The following is a 16,416-nucleotide window of genomic DNA, read 5'->3' as shown; positions in this document are numbered from 1 at the left end:
CCAGAAAGCGCCTTGTGACCCTTTCATTGCTCCCTTCCTTCTGAGCCCTCCACCGTACTGGAGAATGGGAGGCGTTTGGCCAAAAGGTCATACCTCAAGGACTCTGGTGCCAATTTGTGGCCAGAGTCTCCCTTTCCACTATTGAATGGTTCCTCCCTGCAGGAGTTAGAGCCTGGATGGAGTATGCTTCTTGATGTTCTTCCCCATTCATTTCCTGGGACAAGGCTGCTCCCAGGCCCATATCGAAGGTGTTGGTCTCGAGGTGAAATTGTCGACTAAATTTGGGGGTGGGCAACACTGGTCGTTTACACTATACTAACTTAAGCTGTTGAAAAGCTCTCTGTGCCTTTTCATTGCATTTGAAGGTGGTGTACCTGGCCCCTTTGCTTAGAAGCATAAATGGAGCTGCAATTGCAGCAGAGTTCATCCCAAAGCTCCCATAGCGTGGTCCAGTTGTTAGGGTGGCTGTGTTTGTTTTTATTGGTAACCTTGTCGCGAGGCAGGTTGTAATTGCTTGATTGTTGCCTATGAGAGGCTTTGTGAGCCTGCGTCCAACGGTGTGACCCAGATCTCCAGCTTCCTCCAGGCCAGTGGGCAAGCTATAAGGGAATGTGCGCGAGGGTGATCTGGAGGTGAGTGTCCCCTGGGTCGGCCGGCAGTAGCCCAAGACGTGTAAAGACCCTGTGAAAGTGGGCTAAGCAGACGGCCATGAAAATCAACATGACCCCGACGTGATTTGAACACGCAACCTTCTGATCTGGAGTCAGACGCGCTACCGTTGCGCCACGAGGTCTCTGACATGGGTCGGGGACATTTTTGCCTGCTCTTGTGTCATTGCTTCTGTGGCTGCCCAAAGAATTCCTCACAGCCCAGATAGTCCTGTGCCAGCTTTAGCGGGCCCACCCTCAGCAAGCTTGGGCCGGTTAGCTCAGTTGGTTAGAGCGTGGTGCTAATAACGCCAAGGTAGCGGGTTCGATCCCCGTACGGGCCAGTCTGCTTTTCTTTCAATAGCATCCCACTAAGGTGGCTTTCCATGCCCATCCGCGCTTGGCCTTCTTTTCTACAACTTATTAAACACACAGCAATAATGACTCTTTTGCTAAGGACGCCAATGAATTACGTCTGAGCCACTGGCTAAACTCGGGTCACTCCTTGACTAACAGGGTCTCCCCGAATGGGATCCCCAAAACAAACAGGCAGCACTTCAAACTTGTCCGTCTACTGTCAGCGCTCAAACGTTTCACCCGGCAGCAGGCTCCCAAAGCACACAGAGAGCAGGAGAGAGAACCCTGAGCACCAGTCAACTGGCATATACAAAAGCCCACGGACAGCTAAGATTCATACTCAGGTCTGGCTACAAGGTAACATGGGCACCTAGGACTGTTAGCTTTCTCCCACCCAAAACTTTGCAATGCCTCAAGGCTCCAAGATCCACAACAATACCTGTTTCAGGTTCTCAGATAACAAAAAGACAGTTTACTCCACATCAGCCGCCACAAGCCCTTGAGGCCCTCAGCATGCATATGTCAGCACCCTAGGGAAAACCTATCATCCGTCCATGGTTCTGCCAGCCAGTGCCTCGCATAGCCTTCCCCTGTGCTCAGACCTTTGGGAGGGAGCCTAGTTTTCCAGCACGTCACAGTCCATCCAGCATTCCCTTGCTAGCTCCCTGGCCCGTGTTCTACATAAAATGGAAAGCCTTGCAAAGCCAGAAAGCGCCTTGTGACCCTTTCATTGCTCCCTTCCTTCTGAGCCCTCCACCGTACTGGAGAATGGGAGGCGTTTGGCCAAAAGGTCATACCTCAAGGACTCTGGTGCCAATTTGTGGCCAGAGTCTCCCTTTCCACTATTGAATGGTTCCTCCCTGCAGGAGTTAGAGCCTGGATGGAGTATGCTTCTTGATGTTCTTCCCCATTCATTTCCTGGGACAAGGCTGCTCCCAGGCCCATATCGAAGGTGTTGGTCTCGAGGTGAAATTGTCGACTAAATTTGGGGGTGGGCAACACTGGTCGTTTACACTATACTAACTTAAGCTGTTGAAAAGCTCTCTGTGCCTTTTCATTGCATTTGAAGGTGGTGTACCTGGCCCCTTTGCTTAGAAGCATAAATGGAGCTGCAATTGCAGCAGAGTTCATCCCAAAGCTCCCATAGCGTGGTCCAGTTGTTAGGGTGGCTGTGTTTGTTTTTATTGGTAACCTTGTCGCGAGGCAGGTTGTAATTGCTTGATTGTTGCCTATGAGAGGCTTTGTGAGCCTGCGTCCAACGGTGTGACCCAGATCTCCAGCTTCCTCCAGGCCAGTGGGCAAGCTATAAGGGAATGTGCGCGAGGGTGATCTGGAGGTGGGTGTCCCCTGGGTCGGCCAGCAGTAGCCCAAGACGTGTAAAGACCCTGTGAAAGTGGGCTAAGCAGACGGCCATGAAAATCAACATGACCCCGACGTGATTTGAACACGCAACCTTCTGATCTGGAGTCAGACGCGCTACCGTTGCGCCACGAGGTCTCTGACATGGGTCGGGGACATTTTTGCCTGCTCTTGTGTCATTGCTTCTGTGGCTGCCCAAAGAATTCCTCACAGCCCAGATAGTCCTGTGCCAGCTTTAGCGGGCCCACCCTCAGCAAGCTTGGGCCGGTTAGCTCAGTTGGTTAGAGCGTGGTGCTAATAACGCCAAGGTCGCGGGTTCGATCCCCGTACGGGCCAGTCTGCTTTTCTTTCAATAGCATCCCACTAAGGTGGCTTTCCATGCCCATCCGCGCTTGGCCTTCTTTTCTACAACCTATTAAACACACAGCAATAATGACTCTTTTGCTAAGGACGCCAATGAATTACGTCTGAGCCACTGGCTAAACTCGGGTCACTCCTTGACTAACAGGGTCTCCCCGAATGGGATCCCCAAAACAAACAGGCAGCACTTCAAACTTGTCCGTCTACTGTCAGCGCTCAAACGTTTCACCCGACAGCAGGCTCCCAAAGCACACAGAGAGCAGGAGAGAGAACCCTGAGCACCAGTCAACTGGCATATACAAAAGCCCACAGACAGCTAAGATTCATACTCAGGTCTGGCTACAAGGTAACATGGGCACCTAGGACTGTTAGCTTTCTCCCACCCAAAACTTTGCAATGCCTCAAGGCTCCAAGATCCACAACAATACCTGTTTCAGGTTCTCAGATAACAAAAAGACAGTTTACTCCACATCAGCCGCCACAAGCCCTTGAGGCCCTCAGCATGCATATGTCAGCACCCTAGGGAAAACCTATCATCCGTCCATGGTTCTGCCAGCCAGTGCCTCGCATAGCCTTCCCCTGTGCTCAGACCTTTGGGAGGGAGCCTAGTTTTCCAGCACGTCACAGTCCATCCAGCATTCCCTTGCTAGCTCCCTGGCCCGTGTTCTACATAAAATGGAAAGCCTTGCAAAGCCAGAAAGCGCCTTGTGACCCTTTCATTGCTCCCTTCCTTCTGAGCCCTCCACCGTACTGGAGAATGGGAGGCGTTTGGCCAAAAGGTCATACCTCAAGGACTCTGGTGCCAATTTGTGGCCAGAGTCTCCCTTTCCACTATTGAATGGTTCCTCCCTGCAGGAGTTAGAGCCTGGATGGAGTATGCTTCTTGATGTTCTTCCCCATTCATTTCCTGGGACAAGGCTGCTCCCAGGCCCATATCGAAGGTGTTGGTCTCGAGGTGAAATTGTCGACTAAATTTGGGGGTGGGCAACACTGGTCGTTTACACTATACTAACTTAAGCTGTTGAAAAGCTCTCTGTGCCTTTTCATTGCATTTGAAGGTGGTGTACCTGGCCCCTTTGCTTAGAAGCATAAATGGAGCTGCAATTGCAGCAGAGTTCATCCCAAAGCTCCCATAGCGTGGTCCAGTTGTTAGGGTGGCTGTGTTTGTTTTTATTGGTAACCTTGTCGCGAGGCAGGTTGTAATTGCTTGATTGTTGCCTATGAGAGGCTTTGTGAGCCTGCGTCCAACGGTGTGACCCAGATCTCCAGCTTCCTCCAGGCCAGTGGGCAAGCTATAAGGGAATGTGCGCGAGGGTGATCTGGAGGTGAGTGTCCCCTGGGTCGGCCGGCAGTAGCCCAAGACGTGTAAAGACCCTGTGAAAGTGGGCTAAGCAGACGGCCATGAAAATCAACATGACCCCGACGTGATTTGAACACGCAACCTTCTGATCTGGAGTCAGACGCGCTACCGTTGCGCCACGAGGTCTCTGACATGGGTCGGGGACATTTTTGCCTGCTCTTGTGTCATTGCTTCTGTGGCTGCCCAAAGAATTCCTCACAGCCCAGATAGTCCTGTGCCAGCTTTAGCGGGCCCACCCTCAGCAAGCTTGGGCCGGTTAGCTCAGTTGGTTAGAGCGTGGTGCTAATAACGCCAAGGTCGCGGGTTCGATCCCCGTACGGGCCAGTCTGCTTTTCTTTCAATAGCATCCCACTAAGGTGGCTTTCCATGCCCATCCGCGCTTGGCCTTCTTTTCTACAACCTATTAAACACACAGCAATAATGACTCTTTTGCTAAGGACGCCAATGAATTACGTCTGAGCCACTGGCTAAACTCGGGTCACTCCTTGACTAACAGGGTCTCCCCGAATGGGATCCCCAAAACAAACAGGCAGCACTTCAAACTTGTCCGTCTACTGTCAGCGCTCATACGTTTCACCCAGCAGCAGGCTCCCAAAGCACACAGAGAGCAGGAGAGAGAACCCTGAGCACCAGTCAACTAGCATATACAAAAGCCCACGGACAGCTAAGATTCATACTCTGGTCTGGCTACAAGGTAACATGGGCACCTAGGACTGTTAGCTTTCTCCCACCCAAAACTTTGCAATGCCTCAAGGCTCCAAGATCCACAACAATACCTGTTTCAGGTTCTCAGATAACAAAAAGACAGTTTACTCCACATCAGCCGCCACAAGCCCTTGAGGCCCTCAGCATGCATATGTCAGCACCCTAGGGAAAACCTATCATCCGTCCATGGTTCTGCCAGCCAGTGCCTCGCATAGCCTTCCCCTGTGCTCAGACCTTTGGGAGGGAGCCTAGTTTTCCAGCACGTCACAGTCCATCCAGCATTCCCTTGCTAGCTCCCTGGCCCGTGTTCTACATAAAATGGAAAGCCTTGCAAAGCCAGAAAGCGCCTTGTGACCCTTTCATTGCTCCCTTCCTTCTGAGCCCTCCACCGTACTGGAGAATGGGAGGCGTTTGGCCAAAAGGTCATACCTCAAGGACTCTGGTGCCAATTTGTGGCCAGAGTCTCCCTTTCCACTATTGAATGGTTCCTCCCTGCAGGAGTTAGAGCCTGGATGGAGTATGCTTCTTGATGTTCTTCCCCATTCATTTCCTGGGACAAGGCTGCTCCCAGGCCCATATCGAAGGTGTTGGTCTCGAGGTGAAATTGTTGACTAAATTTGGGGGTGGGCAACACTGGTCGTTTACACTATACTAACTTAAGCTGTTGAAAAGCTCTCTGTGCCTTTTCATTGCATTTGAAGGTGGTGTACCTGGCCCCTTTGCTTAGAAGCATAAATGGAGCTGCAATTGCAGCAGAGTTCATCCCAAAGCTCCCATAGCGTGGTCCAGTTGTTAGGGTGGCTGTGTTTGTTTTTATTGGTAACCTTGTCGCGAGGCAGGTTGTAATTGCTTGTTTGTTGCCTATGAGAGGCTTTGTGAGCCTGCGTCCAACGGTGTGACCCAGATCTCCAGCTTCCTCCAGGCCAGTGGGCAAGCTATAAGGGAATGTGCGCGAGGGTGATCTGGAGGTGGGTGTCCGCTGGGTCGGCCGGCAGTAGCCCAAGACGTGTAAAGACCCTGTGAAAGTGGGCTAAGCAGACGGCCATGAAAATCAACATGACCCCGACGTGATTTGAACACGCAACCTTCTGATCTGGAGTCAGACGCGCTACCGTTGCGCCACGAGGTCTCTGACATGCCTCGGGGGCATTTTTTGCCTGCTCTTGTGTCATTGCTTCTGTGGCTGCCCAAAGAATTCCTCACAGCCCAGATAGTCCTGTGCCAGCTTTAGCGGGCCCACCCTCAGCAAGCTTGGGCCGGTTAGCTCAGTTGGTTAGAGCGTGGTGCTAATAACGCCAAGGTTGCGGGTTCGATCCCCGTACGGGCCAGTCTGCTTTTCTTTCAATAGCATCCCACTAAGGTGGCTTTCCATGCCCATCCGCGCTTGGCCTTCTTTTCTACAACCTATTAAACACACAGCAATAATGACTCTTTTGCTAAGGACGCCAATGAATTACGTCTGAGCCACTGGCAAAACTCGGGTCACTCCTTGACTAACAGGATCTCCCCGAATGGGATCCCCAAAACAAACAGGCAGCACTTCAAACTTGTCCGTCTACTGTCAGCGCTCAAACGTTTCACCCGGCAGCAGGCTCCCAAAGCACACAGAGAGCAGGAGAGAGAACCCTGAGCACCAGTCAACTGGCATATACAAAAGCCCACGGACAGCTAAGATTCATACTCAGGTCTGGCTACAAGGTAACATGGGCACCTAGGACTGTTAGCTTTCTCCCACCCAAAACTTTGCAATGCCTCAAGGCTCCAAGATCCACAACAATACCTGTTTCAGGTTCTCAGATAACAAAAAGACAGTTTACTCCACATCAGCCGCCACAAGCCCTTGAGGCCCTCAGCATGCATATGTCAGCACCCTAGGGAAAACCTATCATCCGTCCATGGTTCTGCCAGCCAGTGCCTCGCATAGCCTTCCCCTGTGCTCAGGCCTTTGGGAGGGAGCCTAGTTTTCCAGCACGTCACAGTCCATCCAGCATTCCCTTGCTAGCTCCCTGGCCCGTGTTCTACATAAAATGGAAAGCCTTGCAAAGCCAGAAAGCGCCTTGTGACCCTTTCATTGCTCCCTTCCTTCTGAGCCCTCCACCGTACTGGAGAATGGGAGGCGTTTGGCCAAAAGGTCATACCTCAAGGACTCTGGTGCCAATTTGTGGCCAGAGTCTCCCTTTCCACTATTGAATGGTTCCTCCCTGCAGGAGTTAGAGCCTGGATGGAGTATGCTTCTTGATGTTCTTCCCCATTCATTTCCTGGGACAAGGCTGCTCCCAGGCCCATATCGAAGGTGTTGGTCTCGAGGTGAAATTGTCGACTAAATTTGGGGGTGGGCAACACTGGTCGTTTACACTATACTAACTTAAGCTGTTGAAAAGCTCTCTGTGCCTTTTCATTGCATTTGAAGGTGGTGTACCTGGCCCCTTTGCTTAGAAGCATAAATGGAGCTGCAATTGCAGCAGAGTTCATCCCAAAGCTCCCATAGCGTGGTCCAGTTGTTAGGGTGGCTGTGTTTGTTTTTATTGGTAACCTTGTCGCGAGGCAGGTTGTAATTGCTTGATTGTTGCCTATGAGAGGCTTTGTGAGCCTGCGTCCAACGGTGTGACCCAGATCTCCAGCTTCCTCCAGGCCAGTGGGCAAGCTATAAGGGAATGTGCGCGAGGGTGATCTGGAGGTGGGTGTCCCCTGGGTCGGCCGGCAGTAGCCCAAGACGTGTAAAGACCCTGTGAAAGTGGGCTAAGCAGACGGCCATGAAAATCAACATGACCCCGACGTGATTTGAACACGCAACCTTCTGATCTGGAGTCAGACGCGCTACCGTTGCACCACGAGGTCTCTGACATGCCTCGGGGGAATTTTTTGCCTGCTCTTGTGTCATTGCTTCTGTGGCTGCCCAAAGAATTCCTCACAGCCAAGATAGTCCTGTGCCAGCTTTAGCGGGCCCACCCTCAGCAAGCTTGGGCCAGTTAGCTCAGTTTGTTAGAGCGTGGTGCTAATAACGCCAAGGTCGCGGGTTCGATCCCCGTACGGGCCAGTCTGCTTTTCTTTCAATAGCATCCCACTAAGGTGGCTTTCCATGCCCATCCGCGCTTGGCCTTCTTTTCTACAACCTATTAAACACACAGCAATAATGACTCTTTTGCTAAGGACGCCAATGAATTACGTCTGAGTCACTGGCAAAACTCGGGTCACTCCTTGACTAACAGGGTCTCCCCAAATGGGATCCCCAAAACAAACAGGCAGCACTTCAAACTTGTCCGTCTACTGTCAGCGCTCAAACGTTTCACCCGGCAGCAGGCTCCCAAAGCACACAGAGAGCAGGAGAGAGAACCCTGAGCACCAGTCAACTGGCATATACAAAAGCCCACGGACAGCTAAGATTCATACTCAGGTCTGGCTACAAGGTAACATGGGCACATAGGACTGTTAGCTTTCTCCCACCCAAAACTTTGCAATGCCTCAGCTCTCCAAGATCCACAACAATACCTGTTTCAGGTTCTCAGATAACAAAAAGACAGTTTACTCCACATCAGCCGCCACAAGCCCTTGAGGCCCTCAGCATGCATATGTCAGCACCCTAGGGAAAACCTATCATCCGTCCATGGTTCTGCCAGCCAGTGCCTCGCATAGCCTTCCCCTGTGCTCAGACCTTTGGGAGGGAGCCTAGTTTTCCAGCACGTCACAGTCCATCCAGCATTCCCTTGCTAGCTCCCTGGCCCGTGTTCTACATAAAATGGAAAGCCTTGCAAAGCCAGAAAGCGCCTTGTGACCCTTTCATTGCTCCCTTCCTTCTGAGCCCTCCACCGTACTGGAGAATGGGAGGCGTTTGGCCAAAAGGTCATACCTCAAGGACTCTGGTGCCAATTTGTGGCCAGAGTCTCCCTTTCCACTATTGAATGGTTCCTCCCTGCAGGAGTTAGAGCCTGGATGGAGTATGCTTCTTGATGTTCTTCCCCATTCATTTCCTGGGACAAGGCTGCTCCCAGGCCCATATCGAAGGTGTTGGTCTCGAGGTGAAATTGTCGACTAAATTTGGGGGTGGGCAACACTGGTCGTTTACACTATACTAACTTAAGCTGTTGAAAAGCTCTCTGTGCCTTTTCATTGCATTTGAAGGTGGTGTACCTGGCCCCTTTGCTTAGAAGCATAAATGGAGCTGCAATTGCAGCAGAGTTCATCCCAAAGCTCCCATAGCGTGGTCCAGTTGTTAGGGTGGCTGTGTTTGTTTTTATTGGTAACCTTGTCGCGAGGCAGGTTGTAATTGCTTGATTGTTGCCTATGAGAGGCTTTGTGAGCCTGCGTCCAACGGTGTGACCCAGATCTCCAGCTTCCTCCAGGCCAGTGGGCAAGCTATAAGGGAATGTGCGCGAGGGTTATCTGGAGGTGGGTGTCCCCTGGGTCGGCCGGCAGTAGCCCAAGACGTGTAAAGACCCTGTGAAAGTGGGCTAAGCAGACGGCCATGAAAATCAACATGACCCCGACGTGATTTGAACACGCAACCTTCTGATCTGGAGTCAGACGCGCTACCATTGCACCACGAGGTCTCTGACATGCCACAGGGGCATTTTTTGGCTGCTCTTGTGTCATTGCTTCTGTGGCTGCCCAAAGAATTCCTCACAGCCCAGATAGTCCTGTGCCAGCTTTAGCAGGCCCACCCTCAGCAAGCTTGGGCCGGTTAGCTCAGTTGGTTAGAGCGTGGTGCTAATAACGCCAAGGTCGCGGGTTCGATCCCCGTACGGGCCAGTCTGCTTTTCTTTCAATAGCATCCCACTAAGGTGGCTTTCCATGCCCATCCGCGCTTGGCCTTCTTTTCTACAACCTATTAAACACACAGCAATAATGACTCTTTTGCTAAGGACGCCAATGAATTACGTCTGAGCCACTGGCTAAACTCGGGTCACTCCTTGACTAACAGGGTCTCCCCAAATGGGATCCCCAAAACAAACAGGCAGCACTTCAAACTTGTCCGTCTACTGTCAGCGCTCAAACGTTTCACCCGGCAGCAGGCTCACAAAGCACACAGAGAGCAGGAGAGAGAACCCTGAGCACCAGTCAACTGGCATATACAAAATCCCACGGACAGCTAAGATTCATACTCAGGTCTGGCTACAAGGTAACATGGGCACCTAGGACTGTTAGCTTTCTCCCACCAAAAACCTTGCAATGCCTCAGGGCTCCAAGATCCACAACAATACCTGTTTCAGGTTCTCAGATAACAAAAAGACAGTTTACTCCACATCAGCCGCCACAAGCCCTTGAGGCCCTCAGCATGCATATGTCAGCACCCTAGGGAAAACCTATCATCCGTCCATGGTTCTGCCAGCCAGTGCCTCGCATAGCCTTCCCCTGTGCTCAGACCTTTGGGAGGGAGCCTAGTTTTCCAGCACGTCACAGTCCATCCAGCATTCCCTTGCTAGTTCCCTGGCCCGTGTTCTACATAAAATGGAAAGCCTTGCAAAGCCAGAAAGCGCCTTGTGACCCTTTCATTGCTCCCTTCCTTCTGAGCCCTCCACCGTACTGGAGAATGGGAGGCGTTTGGCCAAAAGGTCATACCTCAAGGACTCTGGTGCCAATTTGTGGCCAGAGTCTCCCTTTCCACTATTGAATGGTTCCTCCCTGCAGGAGTTAGAGCCTGGATGGAGTATGCTTCTTGATGTTCTTCCCCATTCATTTCCTGGGACAAGGCTGCTCCCAGGCCCATATCGAAGGTGTTGGTCTCGAGGTGAAATTGTCGACTAAATTTGGGGGTGGGCAACACTGGTCGTTTACACTATACTAACTTAAGCTGTTGAAAAGCTCTCTGTGCCTTTTCATTGCATTTGAAGGTGGTGTACCTGGCCCCTTTGCTTAGAAGCATAAATGGAGCGGCAATTGCAGCAGAGTTCATCCCAAAGCTCCCATAGCGTGGTCCAGTTGTTAGGGTGGCTGTGTTTGTTTTTATTGGTAACCTTGTCGCGAGGCAGGTTGTAATTGCTTGATTGTTGCCTATGAGAGGCTTTGTGAGCCTGCGTCCAACGGTGTGACCCAGATCTCCAGTTTCCTCCAGGCCAGTGGGCAAGCTATAAGGGAATGTGCGCGAGGGTGATCTGGAGGTGGGTGTCCCCTGGGTCGGCCGGCAGTAGCCCAAGACGTGTAAAGACCCTGTGAAAGTGGGCTAAGCAGACGGCCATGAAAATCAACATGACCCCGACGTGATTTGAACACGCAACCTTCTGATCTGGAGTCAGACGCGCTACCGTTGCGCCACGAGGTCTCTGACATGCTTCGGGGACATTTTTTGCCTGCTCTTGTGTCATTGCTTCTGTGGCTGCCCAAAGAATTCCTCACAGCCCAGATAGTCCTGTGCCAGCTTTAGCGGGCCCACCCTCAGCAAGCTTGGGCCGGTTAGCTCAGTTGGTTAGAGCGTGGTGCTAATAACGCCAAGGTCACGGGTTCGATCCCCGTACGGGCCAGTGTGCTTTTCTTTCAATAGCATCCCACTAAGGTGGCTTTCCATGCCCATCCGCGCTTGGCCTTCTTTTCTACAACCTATTAAACACACAGCAATAATGACTCTTTTGCTAAGGACACCAATGAATTACGTCTGAGCCACTGGCAAAACTCGGGTCACTCCTTGACTAACAGGGTCTCCCCAAATGGGATCCCCAAAACAAACAGGCAGCACTTCAAACTTGTCCGTCTACTGTCAGCGCTCAAACGTTTCACCCGGCAGCAGGCTCCCAAAGCACACAGAGAGCAGGAGAGAGAACCCTGAGCACCAGTCAACTGGCATATACAAAAGCCCACGGACAGCTAAGATTCATACTCAGGTCTGGCTACAAGGTAACATGGGCACATAGGACTGTTAGCTTTCTCCCACCCAAAACTTTGCAATGCCTCAGCTCTCCAAGATCCACAACAATACCTGTTTCAGGTTCTCAGATAACAAAAAGACAGTTTACTCCACATCAGCCGCCACAAGCCCTTGAGGCCCTCAGCATGCATATGTCAGCACCCTAGGGAAAACCTATCATCCGTCCATGGTTCTGCCAGCCAGTGCCTCGCATAGCCTTCCCCTGTGCTCAGACCTTTGGGAGGGAGCCTAGTTTTCCAGCACGTCACAGTCCATCCAGCATTCCCTTGCTAGCTCCCTGGCCCGTGTTCTACATAAAATGGAAAGCCTTGCAAAGCCAGAAAGCGCCTTGTGACCCTTTCATTGCTCCCTTCCTTCTGAGCCCTCCACCGTACTGGAGAATGGGAGGCGTTTGGCCAAAAGGTCATACCTCAAGGACTCTGGTGCCAATTTGTGGCCAGAGTCTCCCTTTCCACTATTGAATGGTTCCTCCCTGCAGGAGTTAGAGCCTGGATGGAGTATGCTTCTTGATGTTCTTCCCCATTCATTTCCTGGGACAAGGCTGCTCCCAGGCCCATATCGAAGGTGTTGGTCTCGAGGTGAAATTGTCGACTAAATTTGGGGGTGGGCAACACTGGTCGTTTACACTATACTAACTTAAGCTGTTGAAAAGCTCTCTGTGCCTTTTCATTGCATTTGAAGGTGGTGTACCTGGCCCCTTTGCTTAGAAGCATAAATGGAGCTGCAATTGCAGCAGAGTTCATCCCAAAGCTCCCATAGCGTGGTCCAGTTGTTAGGGTGGCTGTGTTTGTTTTTATTGGTAACCTTGTCGCGAGGCAGGTTGTAATTGCTTGATTGTTGCCTATGAGAGGCTTTGTGAGCCTGCGTCCAACGGTGTGACCCAGATCTCCAGCTTCCTCCAGGCCAGTGGGCAAGCTATAAGGGAATGTGCGCGAGGGTGATCTGGAGGTGGGTGTCCCCTGGGTCGGCCGGCAGTAGCCCAAGACGTGTAAAGACCCTGTGAAAGTGGGCTAAGCAGACGGCCATGAAAATCAACATGACCCCGACGTGATTTGAACACGCAACCTTCTGATCTGGAGTCAGACGCGCTACCGTTGCGCCACGAGGTCTCTGACATGGGTCAGGGACATTTTTGGCTGCTCTTGTGTCATTGCTTCTGTGGCTGCCCAAAGAATTCCTCACAGCCCAGTTAGTCCTGTGCCAGCTTTAGCGGGCCCACCCTCAGCAAGCTTGGGCCGGTTAGCTCAGTTGGTTAGAGCGTGGTGCTAATAACGCCAAGGTCGCGGGTTCGATCCCCGTACGGGCCAGTCTGCTTTTCTTTCAATAGCATCCCACTAAGGTGGCTTTCCATGCCCATCCGCGCTTGGCCTTCTTTTCTACAACCTATTAAACACACAGCAATAATGACTCTTTTGCTAAGGACGCCAATGAATTACGTCTGAGCCACTGGCTAAACTCGGGTCACTCCTTGACTAACAGGGTCTCCCCAAATGGGATCCCCAAAACAAACAGGCAGCACTTCAAACTTGTCCGTCTACTGTCAGCGCTCAAACGTTTCACCCGGCAGCAGGCTCCCAAAGCACACAGAGAGCAGGAGAGAGAACCCTGAGCACCAGTCAACTGGCATATACAAAAGCCCACGGACAGCTAAGATTCATACTCAGGTCTGGCTACAAGGTAACATGGGCACCTAGGACTGTTAGCTTTCTCCCACCCAAAACTTTGCAATGCCTCAAGGCTCCAAGATCCACAACAATACCTGTTTCAGGTTCTCAGATAACAAAAAGACAGTTTACTCCACATCAGCCGCCACAAGCCCTTGAGGCCCTCAGCATGCATATGTCAGCACCCTAGGGAAAACCTATCATCCGTCCATGGTTCTGCCAGCCAGTGCCTCGCATAGCCTTCCCCTGTGCTCAGGCCTTTGGGAGGGAGCCTAGTTTTCCAGCACGTCACAGTCCATCCAGCATTCCCTTGCTAGCTCCCTGGCCCGTGTTCTACATAAAATGGAAAGCCTTGCAAAGCCAGAAAGCGCCTTGTGACCCTTTCATTGCTCCCTTCCTTCTGAGCCCTCCACCGTACTGGAGAATGGGAGGCGTTTGGCCAAAAGGTCATACCTCAAGGACTCTGGTGCCAATTTGTGGCCAGAGTCTCCCTTTCCACTATTGAATGGTTCCTCCCTGCAGGAGTTAGAGCCTGGATGGAGTATGCTTCTTGATGTTCTTCCCCATTCATTTCCTGGGACAAGGCTGCTCCCAGGCCCATATCGAAGGTGTTGGTCTCGAGGTGAAATTGTCGACTAAATTTGGGGGTGGGCAACACTGGTCGTTTACACTATACTAACTTAAGCTGTTGAAAAGCTCTCTGTGCCTTTTCATTGCATTTGAAGGTGGTGTACCTGGCCCCTTTGCTTAGAAGCATAAATGGAGCTGCAATTGCAGCAGAGTTCATCCCAAAGCTCCCATAGCGTGGTCCAGTTGTTAGGGTGGCTGTGTTTGTTTTTATTGGTAACCTTGTCGCGAGGCAGGTTGTAATTGCTTGATTGTTGCCTATGAGAGGCTTTGTGAGCCTGCGTCCAACGGTGTGACCCAGATCTCCAGCTTCCTCCAGGCCAGTGGGCAAGCTATAAGGGAATGTGCGCGAGGGTGATCTGGAGGTGAGTGTCCCCTGGGTCGGCCGGCAGTAGCCCAAGACGTGTAAAGACCCTGTGAAAGTGGGCTAAGCAGACGGCCATGAAAATCAACATGACCCCGACGTGATTTGAACACGCAACCTTCTGATCTGGAGTCAGACGCGCTACAGTTGCGCCACGAGGTCTCTGACATGGGTCGGGGACATTTTTGTCTGCTCTTGTGTCATTGCTTCTGTGGCTGCCCAAAGAATTCCTCACAGCCCAGATAGTCCTGTGCCAGCTTTAGCGGGCCCACCCTCAGCAAGCTTGGGCCGGTTAGCTCAGTTGGTTAGAGCGTGGTGCTAATAACGCCAAGGTCGCGGGTTCGATCCCCGTACGGGCCAGTCTGCTTTTCTTTCAATAGCATCCCACTAAGGTGGCTTTCCATGCCCATCCGCGCTTGGCCTTCTTTTCTACAACCTATTAAACACACAGCAATAATGACTCTTTTGCTAAGGACGCCAATGAATTACGTCTGAGCCACTGGCTAAACTCGGGTCACTCCTTGACTAACAGGGTCTCCCCGAATGGGATCCCCAAAACAAACAGGCAGCACTTCAAACTTGTCCGTCTACTGTCAGCGCTCAAACGTTTCACCCGGTAGCAGGCTCCCAAAGCACACAGAGAGCAGGAGAGAGAACCCTGAGCACCAGTCAACTGGCATATACAAAAGCCCACGGACAGCTAAGATTCATACTCAGGTCTGGCTACAAGGTAACATGGGCACCTAGGACTGTTAGCTTTCTCCCACCCAAAACTTTGCAATGCCTCAAGGCTCCAAGATCCACAACAATACCTGTTTCAGGTTCTCAGATAACAAAAAGACAGTTTACTCCACATCAGCCGCCACAAGCCCTTGAGGCCCTCAGCATGCATATGTCAGCACCCTAGGGAAAACCTATCATCCGTCCATGGTTCTGCCAGCCAGTGCCTCGCATAGCCTTCCCCTGTGCTCAGGCCTTTGGGAGGGAGCCTAGTTTTCCAGCACGTCACAGTCCATCCAGCATTCCCTTGCTAGCTCCCTGGCCCGTGTTCTACATAAAATGGAAAGCCTTGCAAAGCCAGAAAGCGCCTTGTGACCCTTTCATTGCTCCCTTCCTTCTGAGCCCTCCACCGTACTGGAGAATGGGAGGCGTTTGGCCAAAAGGTCATACCTCAAGGACTCTGGTGCCAATTTGTGGCCAGAGTCTCCCTTTCCACTATTGAATGGTTCCTCCCTGCAGGAGTTAGAGCCTGGATGGAGTATGCTTCTTGATGTTCTTCCCCATTCATTTCCTGGGACAAGGCTGCTCCCAGGCCCATATCGAAGGTGTTGGTCTCGAGGTGAAATTGTCGACTAAATTTGGGGGTGGGCAACACTGGTCGTTTACACTATACTAACTTAAGCTGTTGAAAAGCTCTCTGTGCCTTTTCATTGCATTTGAAGGTGGTGTACCTGGCCCCTTTGCTTAGAAGCATAAATGGAGCTGCAATTGCAGCAGAGTTCATCCCAAAGCTCCCATAGCGTGGTCCAGTTGTTAGGGTGGCTGTGTTTGTTTTTATTGGTAACCTTGTCGCGAGGCAGGTTGTAATTGCTTGATTGTTGCCTATGAGAGGCTTTGTGAGCCTGCGTCCAACGGTGTGACCCAGATCTCCAGCTTCCTCCAGGCCAGTGGGCAAGCTATAAGGGAATGTGCGCGAGGGTGATCTGGAGGTGAGTGTCCCCTGGGTCGGCCGGCAGTAGCCCAAGACGTGTAAAGACCCTGTGAAAGTGGGCTAAGCAGACGGCCATGAAAATCAACATGACCCCGACGTGATTTGAACACGCAACCTTCTGATCTGGAGTCAGACGCGCTACCGTTGCGCCACGAGGTCTCTGACATGGGTCGGGGACATTTTTGGCTGCTCTTGTGTCATTGCTTCTGTGGCTGCCCAAAGAATTCCTCACAGCCCAGATAGTCCTGTGCCAGCTTTAGCGGGCCCACCCTCAGCAAGCTTGGGCCGGTTAGCTCAGTTGGTTAGAGCGTGGTGCTAATAACGCCAAGGTCGCGGGTTCGATCCCCGTACGGGCCAGTCTGCTTTTCTTTCAATAGCATCCCACTAAGGTGGCTTTCCATGCCCA

The 16,416-nt window shown here is 51.8% G+C and overlaps 20 non-coding genes across 20 annotated transcripts; 10 read left to right on the top strand and 10 right to left on the bottom strand.

Moving 5' to 3' along the window:
• Nucleotides 1-721: 721 nt before the first annotated feature.
• On the bottom strand, nt 722-793 carry TRNAW-CCA (transfer RNA tryptophan (anticodon CCA)). Its single transcript has one exon. It is a non-coding gene; the product is annotated as a tRNA-Trp (tRNA).
• A 124-nt stretch (nt 794-917) lies between these two features.
• TRNAI-AAU (transfer RNA isoleucine (anticodon AAU)) lies at nt 918-991 on the top strand. Its single transcript has one exon. It is a non-coding gene; the product is annotated as a tRNA-Ile (tRNA).
• Nucleotides 992-2,429: 1,438 nt separating this feature from the next.
• Nucleotides 2,430-2,501, bottom strand: TRNAW-CCA (transfer RNA tryptophan (anticodon CCA)). The gene has a single exon. It is a non-coding gene; the product is annotated as a tRNA-Trp (tRNA).
• Nucleotides 2,502-2,625: 124 nt separating this feature from the next.
• On the top strand, nt 2,626-2,699 carry TRNAI-AAU (transfer RNA isoleucine (anticodon AAU)). Its single transcript has one exon. It is a non-coding gene; the product is annotated as a tRNA-Ile (tRNA).
• Nucleotides 2,700-4,137: 1,438 nt separating this feature from the next.
• On the bottom strand, nt 4,138-4,209 carry TRNAW-CCA (transfer RNA tryptophan (anticodon CCA)). The gene has a single exon. It is a non-coding gene; the product is annotated as a tRNA-Trp (tRNA).
• A 124-nt stretch (nt 4,210-4,333) lies between these two features.
• On the top strand, nt 4,334-4,407 carry TRNAI-AAU (transfer RNA isoleucine (anticodon AAU)). The gene has a single exon. It is a non-coding gene; the product is annotated as a tRNA-Ile (tRNA).
• A 1,438-nt stretch (nt 4,408-5,845) lies between these two features.
• TRNAW-CCA (transfer RNA tryptophan (anticodon CCA)) lies at nt 5,846-5,917 on the bottom strand. The gene has a single exon. It is a non-coding gene; the product is annotated as a tRNA-Trp (tRNA).
• A 125-nt stretch (nt 5,918-6,042) lies between these two features.
• On the top strand, nt 6,043-6,116 carry TRNAI-AAU (transfer RNA isoleucine (anticodon AAU)). The gene has a single exon. It is a non-coding gene; the product is annotated as a tRNA-Ile (tRNA).
• Nucleotides 6,117-7,554: 1,438 nt separating this feature from the next.
• On the bottom strand, nt 7,555-7,626 carry TRNAW-CCA (transfer RNA tryptophan (anticodon CCA)). Its single transcript has one exon. It is a non-coding gene; the product is annotated as a tRNA-Trp (tRNA).
• Nucleotides 7,627-7,751: 125 nt separating this feature from the next.
• On the top strand, nt 7,752-7,825 carry TRNAI-AAU (transfer RNA isoleucine (anticodon AAU)). Its single transcript has one exon. It is a non-coding gene; the product is annotated as a tRNA-Ile (tRNA).
• A 1,438-nt stretch (nt 7,826-9,263) lies between these two features.
• Nucleotides 9,264-9,335, bottom strand: TRNAW-CCA (transfer RNA tryptophan (anticodon CCA)). The gene has a single exon. It is a non-coding gene; the product is annotated as a tRNA-Trp (tRNA).
• Nucleotides 9,336-9,460: 125 nt separating this feature from the next.
• Nucleotides 9,461-9,534, top strand: TRNAI-AAU (transfer RNA isoleucine (anticodon AAU)). Its single transcript has one exon. It is a non-coding gene; the product is annotated as a tRNA-Ile (tRNA).
• Nucleotides 9,535-10,972: 1,438 nt separating this feature from the next.
• TRNAW-CCA (transfer RNA tryptophan (anticodon CCA)) lies at nt 10,973-11,044 on the bottom strand. Its single transcript has one exon. It is a non-coding gene; the product is annotated as a tRNA-Trp (tRNA).
• A 125-nt stretch (nt 11,045-11,169) lies between these two features.
• Nucleotides 11,170-11,243, top strand: TRNAI-AAU (transfer RNA isoleucine (anticodon AAU)). The gene has a single exon. It is a non-coding gene; the product is annotated as a tRNA-Ile (tRNA).
• A 1,438-nt stretch (nt 11,244-12,681) lies between these two features.
• On the bottom strand, nt 12,682-12,753 carry TRNAW-CCA (transfer RNA tryptophan (anticodon CCA)). Its single transcript has one exon. It is a non-coding gene; the product is annotated as a tRNA-Trp (tRNA).
• Nucleotides 12,754-12,877: 124 nt separating this feature from the next.
• TRNAI-AAU (transfer RNA isoleucine (anticodon AAU)) lies at nt 12,878-12,951 on the top strand. Its single transcript has one exon. It is a non-coding gene; the product is annotated as a tRNA-Ile (tRNA).
• A 1,438-nt stretch (nt 12,952-14,389) lies between these two features.
• On the bottom strand, nt 14,390-14,461 carry TRNAW-CCA (transfer RNA tryptophan (anticodon CCA)). Its single transcript has one exon. It is a non-coding gene; the product is annotated as a tRNA-Trp (tRNA).
• A 124-nt stretch (nt 14,462-14,585) lies between these two features.
• TRNAI-AAU (transfer RNA isoleucine (anticodon AAU)) lies at nt 14,586-14,659 on the top strand. The gene has a single exon. It is a non-coding gene; the product is annotated as a tRNA-Ile (tRNA).
• A 1,438-nt stretch (nt 14,660-16,097) lies between these two features.
• On the bottom strand, nt 16,098-16,169 carry TRNAW-CCA (transfer RNA tryptophan (anticodon CCA)). The gene has a single exon. It is a non-coding gene; the product is annotated as a tRNA-Trp (tRNA).
• A 124-nt stretch (nt 16,170-16,293) lies between these two features.
• TRNAI-AAU (transfer RNA isoleucine (anticodon AAU)) lies at nt 16,294-16,367 on the top strand. Its single transcript has one exon. It is a non-coding gene; the product is annotated as a tRNA-Ile (tRNA).
• Nucleotides 16,368-16,416: the final 49 nt, after the last annotated feature.

The sequence above is a fragment of the Staurois parvus genome, unplaced genomic scaffold, assembly GCF_062004578.1.
Source record: "Staurois parvus isolate SC_StPar_1 unplaced genomic scaffold, SC_StPar_1.0 ptg001352l, whole genome shotgun sequence".
Classification (NCBI taxonomy): Eukaryota; Metazoa; Chordata; class Amphibia; order Anura; family Ranidae; genus Staurois; species Staurois parvus.
This window is presented reverse-complemented; position numbering and strand designations above follow the sequence as displayed.